This window comes from Equus caballus, chromosome 8, assembly GCF_041296265.1.
Source record: "Equus caballus isolate H_3958 breed thoroughbred chromosome 8, TB-T2T, whole genome shotgun sequence".
Classification (NCBI taxonomy): domain Eukaryota; kingdom Metazoa; phylum Chordata; class Mammalia; order Perissodactyla; family Equidae; genus Equus; species Equus caballus.
In genome coordinates, this window is record NC_091691.1 from 24,972,384 (window position 1) to 24,983,599 (window position 11,216).

The following is an 11,216-nucleotide window of genomic DNA, read 5'->3' on the forward strand; positions in this document are numbered from 1 at the left end:
CAAGTGCCAATTCGTACTTCGGAAGCTTTCTTTGATTCCCTCCCCAACACACATCCCAAGCCAAACAAACTCATCTCTTCCACGGTCCCGTCCCACCTCCGTTTTATCCTATACCTTGCCTAGAGTAGTTGTCTCACAAGGTGAGACAGAGAGCTCCTTGTACCTAGCAGAGTCTTCACAGCACTCAACAAATGTTTGATAAACTGGCATCTTTGGGGTTTTCTCCCACCCCACCAGACACTTTTTATTGGTCACATTCATCTGAAAAGCTTTACTATAAATTTATAAGCATGGATACAATAAACCAGGTGACTCACAGGCAACTGGCCTCTGTCTTCCCAGCCTCTTTGGTATTTGAAAGTGCTGAGAAACTCCCTTTGCACTACTGTTACCACCTGACAAGGTTATCCAGAGATCTCTAGCTCATCAAGGCCTAATTCTTTTCATCAATACAGCAACCCTATAGGGTGGAAAGGGCAGGTGTCATCCCCATTTTACAGAGCGAGAAGCAGATTGAGAGGTTAAGCAATTTGCCCAAGTTCACAGACTCACAGAACTGAGGCTGAAACAAATTCAGGACCTCAAACTTCTTAATACCGGTTCTGACTTCCCATGTTGGTTTGCTGAGACTGTTTCCACTGAACATATTACACTTTAAATTACTTAGAAATATAGGGGCCAGCCCTGTGGCATAGTGGTTAAGTTTGGGACACTCCACTTGGTGGCCCAGGTTCGCGGGTTCAGATCCCAGGCACAGACCTACACCACTTGTCAGCAATGCTGTGGCAGTGACCCACATGTAAAGTAGAAGACTGGTGCAGATGTCGGCTCAGGGCTAATCTTCCTCAAGCAAAAAAAGAGGAAGACTGGCAACAGACGTTAGCTCAGGGGGAATCTTCCTCAGAAAAAAAAGAAAAGAAACATAGATCCAGACATAAATATTCTTTTTAAGTATAAAGAAAAAATACTGGAAGGTCATATTCTAAAATAATGAAATGATTTTCTCTGGACAGTAGGATTACGAATTTGCTTTCTTCTGTTTTTGTATGTGTGTGTTTTATACCTTATGCATTGAACCCACATATTACAAGAGAAAATACGTTATTAAAATGTAAGGGCCACTGTAAAACTAGTATATAAGGAAAATATAAGCCTGAAAACCTAAAAAAAAAACTTCACTGGAAAACATTTTCTAAAATCTAAATTTCACTCTGATACTAGATTCTAAGCAAGCCACAGACACCTTACAACAGAAATTAGCAATATGGTTTCATGTGATACACATGCTTTTTCCTAGTCACCTATGTGTGAAAGAAACTTAGTGATAAAAGTTTTCTTTCACTGAGGCTGTAAAAAAGTTATGCTGCCTATAAAGGTTATTTATTCTCTAGTCTGCAAAAGAAAAGTCTAAATAGGTTCTTTCCTGCCTTAAGGTATTAGAGGATAATGTCTCCAATAAGACTCACTCTAAGGAGAAAATCAGTTAAAGAGAGAAGGCAGGAAGTCAAAAGAGTTAATTAAAAGGTCTTTAGGACAATATTCCTAATATTTCTTAAATTTCCTGGGAGGGAGAAAAATATGCCAAATATTTCAATGCACTACTTGACTAGGAATTTGTAGAATCAGGGGGAAAAAACGCATTCAAGTTGCCTTCCCTTTATACATCAAACCCAAATTTTGGATGATTTGCACGTCCTGAACATCTGGATCTTCAGGCCCTTAACTTCAGAGAAGATCCAGTAAATCAAGGACTCGGCAATTTTAAGTGTAAAAAATGGGCAGTTAAAACTGGGATCTAATCCAAGCTATACTTAGACATAAGTCAGCAAAGGAGAACACAAATATCAAACCAACTCAATTCAAGTCGGAAGTATACTAGACCTTACGCTTACAGAAAACTCAAGGGCAGCAAAATGCCTGTCTGTAGTGTCATTAGCATCCCTGAGGAGAGGGAGACGAGAATCATTTCCCCAGGGAAAGATGTACCAGAGATCCCCCAGAGGATTCTCTAACAGGACTACTTCCTTTTTTCTAAGATTTTGCAAAGAGTACTTTTAAGATTTTGTTGCTGAACCACAATAAGATCGACAGTTAAAAAACAGACCCACCCACTGAGTTAGTGCTAGCGGAATCTGTCCTTCTGGAAGTGCCAGATGGAGATTAAAAAAAAAAAAAAAAGCTCCTTACTAATTGTGGCCAAGATTCCTTGGTACTTGGTGCCAGGGCCAGGATATTAACCCAGATGTCCTAGCCAAATTCAAGGTTGGTTAATTACAGTCTGCCAACCTACCCAAAAAAGTAAAAAGGCCTCCTCTGTTCCCCTCATTGAAATCTGAAGAGAAGTCACTCTTACTTGAGATTCTTGTATGGGATCATCAGTCAACACGTTGTCCCTTAAAAGTGCACTGTAACTCAAATGCTAATTTAAAGCATATGGATTCTTTGAGTTCCATCTACATGGAAAACATACAACACGTATATTAAAAATATTTAAGATACTATGATAGTTTAAAGTTCCCCTAAATAGTTATCAAAAAAAATCATATCCGGGGTAATACTGACACTGCTTTTGAATTAAGATCCAAGAGACTTACATAAAGGTTTATATGAAACATAAATTTTAAACAATGAAACTTTTTTTTTTGAGGAAGATTAGCCCTGAGCTAACGACTGCCAATCCTCCTCTTTTTGCTGCAGAAGCCTGGCCCTGAGCTAACATCCATGCCCATCTTCCTCTTCTTTTATACATGGGACGCCTACCACAGCATGGCTTTTGCCAAGCGGTGTCATGTCCGCACCCAGGATCCGAACCAGCGAACCCCGGGCTGCCGAGAAACGGAACCTGTGGACTTAACTGATGCACCACCACCAGGCCAGCCCCATAACCATGAAACTTTTAAGACTAAAAAGGAAGGCTTTGCTGCCAGGAGCACAATTCCAGGAAAAAGCTATACTGTACATGCAAATGTCAGTTACAAGGCCTCCCAAGGTTGAGCAAAGAGCCTGCATACAAATAGGAAAAGCACACTCTACACTCAACAGCAAGTCTGAACATCAAGCACCGCTCTGGCCTTCCTGCCAGCCACTTTCTTAAGGTTGCACTGCCAACAGATTCTGTGCATTGCCTAATATAACATAAACTAGGGTTCAATTTCTAGCTATGTATTCACTGGCTGTGCAGTCTTTTAGGCAAGTAAGTGAGGCTCAGTTCCCCCATCTTTAACTTTTTCTTCATCAAAATCACTAATAACATGGTATAAAATTATTCCATATCTTTCATTATTTTAAAATATTTTAATAAATGTTTTAAGGACTACAACCTATATGGCCTTAAATTATCTGCCCTCTCCCAAGCTTCCACCTCAGGACCTTTGCACTTGCTGTTCCCTCTTCCTAGGATGCTTTTCCCTCTGGGATCTACATTCCCTCACCTCCTCTAGGTCTCTACTCAAAAGTCAGGTTCTCAGCGAGATCTCCTCTTGCCACCCTAAGATTTCCATTACCCTAACTCTTGTCCCCAAAACTTCATATTCCCCCTTCCCTGATTTTTTTTTCTTACCACGTATCACTTCCCAACATACTATGCATTTTACTAATATGAGTATTGTCTGCCTCCCCTACTCAAAGGGGAGTTCCAAGAGAGCAGGGATTTCTGTCTGTTTTATTCACTGCTGTATCACCAGCATCCAGATGGCACCTGGCACACAGTAGGTGCTCAATATCTGTTGAATGAATACTAAATGAGACCTAATTACAGCCCACAGATAGGTACACATTAGCCCCACAAGCTGCCTTTAGGGAAACTATCACAACACTTCAAAAATACTACTATAAAGGACAACTACAGGCTTGCCCTGACTAATAAACACTGTCCATTCTGTACATCAGAAAAACACACTCCACCTCCCACCTCATTTGTACAAGGAAAGGAGGAAAGAAGCTAATTGGGATAAAGTAGAAAGTTATATGAGGTTAAAAGTCTCATTTCAGTTAACATTGTATAGACAAAGTGTTCTTTTAGTGTTAACAAATATTAAGCCATCTCTCTGTGACTTTACTAAACTACCTTCTGTTTTTTTATTTAGCTTTGTCTTCTATAAAACCAGTCTTGAAACTAATGGACCACATATTTTCAATTAACTAAATAATACATATTTACCAAACACATGGGACTCTGCAGAATCCTACAGAGGATGCTATAAAGTGAAATACAAGGTCCTTGCCATATATACCCCCAGAATATAAATGTATATATATAGACATATCTATATGTCTATATATATACATTTAGGTGCCTACCTTTGCATGGAGTATAAGAGGACAAATTTATCTCTCATATACCATCTATTGGGCTTAGAATCCCAAAAGAGACAGCACTTAAGAAGCGAGAGTCAAACATTCCTGAGTTAAGTTCATAGGCATTGATGGGTCATATGGGGTGTGAGAGACTCAATGTTACACATTGAGTAAAAAAAATTTTATTTAGAATAAGTAAGAAGAGCACCAAACTCCTAAAGAACAGAAAACAGATCGGCTTATGTTGTGCTCAAGCACAAGTAGGAACTTAAGCAATTGCTGAAAAAAGTAGGGAAGGGCAGGATCTTTATCTTCAGACAGAGTATCTCGCAAGGGCCTACTCAGTTTCAGTTTTTTACCCTTCCGAACTAGGCCTAGCGGGAGGCCTGAGACGTACCTTACTACTTTCTCTGAACCTCAAAAACCCAGCACAAGGCCTTGGCCAAGCAAGCACCCACTTCCTTTGCTTTAATAAAGGCCAGCTTTGCTCCTTGCCAGAGATCCTCCATCCTAATTTAATAACCAAGCACGTGGAGTCAGAATAGCTGAGCCCAAATCCTGACACCACTTACTAGCTATGTGACCCTGGGCAAGGAACTTGACCTTTCTACGCCTCCTCTGTAAAATGGGGATAATGATAGCGCCAGCACTGGGTTACACTGATTAATGAGATAAAACACATAAAAGACTTGCCCAGAGCCTGACCATAGGAAGCTCTCAATAAATGTTAATGGCATTATTTCCAGAGAAAAACTGCCCCAAGGCTGGGGAGCAACATACTTGAGGTTTCTTACAAAAGGTTATCATTAAAGCCAAAAGTCAAACACATTTGGTACAGATACTGTAAGTAATAATAATAAAAGGGTGACACCAACCAGAATGATAACCATAACAGCAGCAGCAGCAACACTCCTACTGAGCCTACCGGCCAGGCACTGTCCTAATCTAAAACAGGAACAAGGCAAGGTTGCTGAATCAAAAAAAAAAAATACAGAATTTTCCCCACTGTCCTTTCTAAATACAGTAATTGGCCCCCAAGTTTTGCTAAAAACAAGTATCAAACGATTACAGACTTCAGACTTAACGTGTAATTTCTTCCCACCGAAGAGGAGGGGCTGTGAAGGGAGGAGGGGGCGGTGCTCGGGTCCTGCCAGATGGAAAAACCACATGAAGTGGAGAAACGGCCGAGTTCCGGGTTTGCCCCCCATCACAAGCCGGGGCCCGCCGCCCAGGACCTCCCAGCGACCGGCATCCGAAGGCTCTGCCTGTAGAATGACCTCCGAACAAGTGTCATCTGCCTTCCGAGCCAATCCCCTGCCGAGGCACAAGGTTCGGGCGACGGGGCAGCGCTACTATCTCCCAAATCTTGTCACCTCCTGTCATCCCCCCGCTCCGAGAATCACAGCCCCACTCGGGGGGGGGGGGACAAAAGCCACGGCCAGGCCAGGCCCGAGGCCAGCCGGGGCCAGCCCGCCGGCCGGCGCCCCGCGGAGGCCACGGCCACGGTGCCCTCCACGCCCGCCCGCGGAATGCTCAGGTGACCGGGCGGCGGCGCCCGGGGCAACAGGTCCTGCCGGGCCTCGGCCTCCCGGGGGTCCGGCGACCCCAGGCCCCCCGGGGCCGGGCGGAGCGGGGGGGGGGGGGGGGCGGGGGTAAGGAGGGAGCGGCGCCTGGGGCGGCGCAGGGCACGGAGTCCACGCTCCATCTTGAGGCGGGCGGAGAAAGGGAAGGCCGGGCTCGGCGCTGACAGGGCCGGCCACTTTCCCGGCTCCGACGAGGGCAGCCCAGGGACCCCGGCCTCCGGGCCCACCCACCCGGGGCTCCCGGGGGCCCTCGGGGACGGCCCCTGCCGGACGGCGGGCCCGACCCCGGCCCCGAGCCCCGAGCCCCGAGCCGGGCGGGCAGGAGCGGGCCCGGCAGGCTGGAGGGAGCGGTGCGGAGGGGTCGGGGAAGGGAAGGGAAGAGGGCCGCGCCGCCCCCCGCGCCCTGCGCCCCGCTCACCGCTCGCCGCGCCGCCGCCTCGGTCGCCGCCAGCCGCCAGCCGCCGCCACCTGCCCCACTGCAGCAGCAGCAGCCGCGCGGCCGCCGCCTCCCGCCTCCCGGCTTGTCGGCTCGGGCGGGGGAGAGCGTGACGCGCCGCCGCCGCCGCCGCCGCCGCCGCGGGGCCGGGCGGGCGCGCGCCGCCGGGAGAAGACGCCGCGGCGGCCCCTCCCCGCGCGCTCGGCCGCCGCGCCCGCCCGGCCCCGAGCCCGAGCCCGAGCCCCCGCCGCCGCCTCTTTGTCTGCCCCCGCCGCTGCCGGGGAGGCGAGCCCCAGACCCCCGGCGACCCCGCCGCCCCGCCCTCAGATCCCAACGAGGACCGGGAGGGGGAGGAAGGTGGGAGGGAAACCCCAGAGGCCTGGACTGAGGGGCTTCTCATCATTTCTGTTAGTTCCCGGTTTTCTCTAAGTGTTCCCAGAATTTGCAAGTCACACCCGATAGCTGCATTTAGTCTGGACCACAGCCTGTTTGCGGTTGATTTTTTTTTTTTTTTTGCCAGACCCAGGGTGAGAAATCCTTTGAATCAAGCTAGGAGGAGCTGCCCACCGCAGGTTAAGTTTAGGAGCATCATCTCTGCCCTCCTCTCCCTCCAGGGAAAGACCCAGGGTGAGGAATCCCCGGGAAAAAAGCTGAAGGGAGCTGCCTACAGCAAGTGAAGCTCGGCAAGGACCGTCTCTACCGTCCCTTTCCCTCCAGGGAAAGACCGAGGGTTAAAAAGCCCTTTAAACAAGCCCAGCACTTGCTACGTTAGTTTGAGAAAAGCCTCTTTCATTCGCCCCAGCCGCTTGGACTGAAGCCCTGGTTAATGTCCCGTCCTGCCTCCTCCCCATGGGATCTCCTTTAGAAGCTGTTGAAAAGGACTGGCGAGGAGGCAGCAACAGCCTGCTCAGGGCTGCTGCAGCAGAGGCCGGCCAGCATTTCACTCCCATGGACCATGGCAACCACAGAAGCTTGGCAGCTTCTGGGAGGAATTTGCAGCTGTCAGGGAAGCCCAGGATCTTGCGGCGACTCAGTGGTGGATAAGGGGGCGGGGGTCTTCCTCCTCCTCTCCCGGTAGAAGAGAATAATCAGGAGGGTGACCCCCTTGCTGACCTTTATTCAAAGCACCGTGCTGCCTGGAGTAACAGGCTGCACAGAGCAGGGGGGAGGGAACTACACTGGAAATGCAGAAGTTTTAAACAAAGTGAATTTATCTGTTGGCCCCGCCCCTCGATTCACTTTTAAATCACAAAAAATTCTATTTCCTAATTCAGCATCTATGTGATTTGCAAGCTGCAAGGTCAGTGTGGTGGTGGCACCCTTGAAATCCAGTATTCATGTTCCTAATCTGAAAGGCACACCTCACCCCCTCATCTGAGCACTTTCAGCTCTAATAAGCAACCTACATAATCATAGATGCTGTAGAATAAGGCAAAGACCACTGTTAGCGGTGGGGTGCCACTATGAATACTTCTGTTTTTTCTACTCATTCTGCTGAGCCTGTCTTTATTTTAAAATGCTGACATTTTGTTCATGGATTTTTTTGCGATTTATTTTGATTTTTTTAAGATTGCATTAAAATATTATTTCTCCTGACTACTGAGTTTTTAGCACCCCCTTCAATTTTGTGACCAAGGCCTAGTCCCAGCCCTACTATCAGGGCATTGACTGTGCTCAGTGTGGCCAGTGTCAGGACTAAAGAAGTTGTTCACAGTCCTGCTTCAAAATAAGCGTTTACATTCTGTTTTTAGATTGAGCCACTGAGCTTTTTAAAATGCATGTCCTCTGTAAAAGTATTAGAACAGTTCGATTGACAAGACCTTGGAAGATGGCAGAAGTAGAAAGCCAGGTAAGAGCTCCCAGATCTTCATTTTACAAAGTGGGGAAGTTGGTAAATACCTGGGGTTTTTTTGCTGGAGCACAAAATAAAGGTTTAATTGTATCATTAATGTAACCAGAGATAACTACAAAGAGTGGTAGGACTGTGTTGAGGGGAGAGATGGCGGTGCTTTGGTTATAACAGAAACTCAATATATAATGTCTACAGATGATAAATAAATAGCAATGTAAGTGTATTTTTAGAGATATGTAAGTTACCACCAGAAGAACTAAAAGCAAAAAATTAGTGGTCTCTGGGGAACAGGGTTGGGGGGAGGGCAGAACAGTGTTGCTTTTCATTATGAACCCTGTTGTACTTTATTTTTTAAAACCATGTGAATGAATTACTTTGATTTCTTAAAAAAAAGATATTTAAGGTCCTCAAACAAAATGAGTAGAGAATATTCTCTGTAAAGAGATAGATGCTCATGGTTTGTTTCTACACAGCTCTTTAGCATTAATTCTTTCCGTGACAGTGTTCTGCAATACAGCAGGTTTATTATTTTATTAGTGGCCTTCCTCCACCTCTACTCGAACGTAGATTCCAAGAGAGCAAGGATTGTTGACTCATTCATCACTCTAACTGCATCCCAAGAATAATGCTTGGTCCGCAGTAGATTACTTTTAAAATGGACAGAATCTGAGACTTTGGGTTCTAAGTAACTGGGGACTTTTTCCAGTATTTTGTCTTTTTTTTTAAAGAACAATAGACGTTCATTACATAAAATTACAGCAAGCAAAATGAAAAAAACAAAACAGTTATAATCCCGCACATCCACGAAGGAACTAATAATTCTTATTGCCATTCAAAAACAACATTCAGTATGAAATAGTGATTGGAGAGTACTTTGTAAACTGCTATGAAGATGTGAGGATTTATAGAGCTTTTAAAATAGAAAATGAAACCAAAGCTGTCATAACAAGAATACTCTTTAAAAGTACATTTTTTTGTTTTTCTTTTTTCTTTTTTGTAAGTTCCTGAACCATGATAGGTAGGTAACAATTAAAAATGTAACTCCTAAGAGAGTCCATGATTAAAATAGTCTTTATAAAGAAGATATAGGAATTCACTTTCACTATGCTATCTTTTAAATTACATCTGCTATTACTAGCGTTGTTTCAGAAACCAGAATCAAATTAATTTCATTCACTCATCCAACAAATGTTTCCTGAACCCCTACTGTGTCCTAGGCGCTGTTCCAGGTATTGGGGGTAGAGCAGTGAAGATCAAGTCCCTGTCTTCCTTCCCTGACTTTTACTGCTATCTGGTTTACTAAAGCAAGGTGGATAATCATTGTTCCACGAGTTCCACTGGTTTTATACTCACAATGGATATAATGTGGTGGATATAACCAGTGGAAATCACCAGACCACACCCCTTGTCAATTTCATTCAACTCTGCTAAAAATTGAGGGAGAGATTTATAAAGCCTGTTAACTGATGTTTTAGGAAATGTTAACATTTCCTTGCAAAGGTAAGGAACTAGTGCTGGTTCATTTAATCAAAAAGTGACTGATCCAGAGCAAGACAGTGTCTTTAACTGCAAAGAAAGGAAACCAAAAAATAAATCCCACAACACTTGATGAAGCATTCAGACTATTTTGGGCCAAAAATTAATTTTATCACTGAAACCAGTGAAGACTGTCTGCCATATCTAGTGTATACAAACAGTGCTGATGGTGGTGGTTTCACGGAATTTTTCAAAAAACGAAACAATGGAAGAAGGACAAGCTAGTAAATTTAAATTCATACAATCACTTCTCAAGGAGAACCATCTTGTGACAACAAAAGATGTATTGTACACATTCCGTTAACAAAGAACAGTATCAGTGCACCACACATCAGGACGCAAACTGTGTTTGGGGCCTTCTAAATAGACTAGTGCTTTGAGTGCGTGTAGTTTCATGATGAGGGGGTTGAACAAGATGCCTTACAAAGTTCCTACCACAAACATTTTTAGGATTCTGTGACTTTTATCGGTAAAGCAAAACATTTGCAGAATCAGTGGTTGATGCAGCAGTTCTGATCTAATTCAATAAATATTTGTTGAGTGCATGAAAAGTTGATTCTATCTTCAGCTAAAATCAAGCAGACTCAAACAAATACATGTATATACATGTTCACAGCAGCACTATTCACAATGGCCAAAAGGTGGAAACAAGCCAAATGTTCATCAACAGATGAATGGATAAACCAAATGTGATATATCCATACAATGAAATATTATTCAGCCAAAATTTTTTAAAAATTAAGTACTGGGGGCCGGCCTGGTGGTGTTCGCCTGGTGGTTAAGTTCACGTGCTCTGCTTCAGTGGCCCAGGGTTAGTGGGTTCAGATCCTGGGCATGGACCTACACACCACTCATCAAGCCATGTCCCACATATAAAATAGAGGAAGAGGGGCCAGCCCTGTGGCCGAGAGTGGTGAAGTTCGCACTCTCTGCTTTGGCGGCCCGGGGTTTTGCTGGTTCGGATCCTGGGTGTGGACATGGCACCACTTGTCAGGTCACGCTGAGGCAGCATTCCTACGTGCCACAACTAGAAGGACCCACAACTAAAAAAATATACAACTATGTATTGGGGGATTGGGGAAGAAAAAGCAAAAAAAAGTTTTTTAATTAAAAATAAAATAGAGGAAGAGTAGCACAGATGTTAGCTCAGCGGCAATCTTCCTCACCAAAAAAAAAAGTACTGATACATACTATAAACTGGATGAACCTCAAAAACAATAGATTGAGTGAAAGAGGCCAGACACAAAAGGCCACATATGATTCCATTGATATGAAATGTTCAGAATAGGTCAATCCATAGAGACAGAAGGTAGCTTAGTGGTTGCCGGGAACTAGGGAAAGAGAGAGTTGGGAGCAACTGCTTAACGAATCTGAGGTCCCGTTTTGGAGTGATAAAAATGTTTGGAACAGGATAGAGGTGGTGGTTGGACAACATTGTGAATGCAGTAAATGCTACTGAATTGTGTACTTTAAAATGGTGAATTTTATGTCATGCGAATATCATTTCAATGAA

The 11,216-nt window shown here is 44.8% G+C and overlaps 1 protein-coding gene and 1 long non-coding RNA gene across 27 annotated transcripts in view; one reads left to right on the forward strand and one right to left on the reverse strand.

Moving 5' to 3' along the window:
• The window catches only part of CLIP1 (CAP-Gly domain containing linker protein 1), a 114,213-nt gene extending 107,714 nt beyond the window's left edge, over positions 1 to 6,499 (reverse strand). For 19 of the 26 annotated variants that reach the window (XM_070220303.1, XM_070220287.1, XM_070220278.1 and 16 more), the window contains exon 1: positions 6,298 to 6,467. The gene's annotated coding sequence lies outside the window, so the exon portion shown is untranslated. Of the gene's footprint in view, positions 1 to 6,297 lie in introns of all 26 variants that reach the window. The other 7 variants (XM_070220300.1, XM_070220292.1, XM_070220304.1 and 4 more) reach the window with 2 other exon arrangements.
• Positions 5,449 to 10,248, forward strand: LOC138915216 (uncharacterized). The gene is made up of 2 exons (XR_011420844.1): positions 5,449 to 5,625; positions 6,930 to 10,248. It is a non-coding gene; the product is annotated as an uncharacterized lncRNA (long non-coding RNA).
• Positions 10,249 to 11,216: the final 968 nt, after the last annotated feature.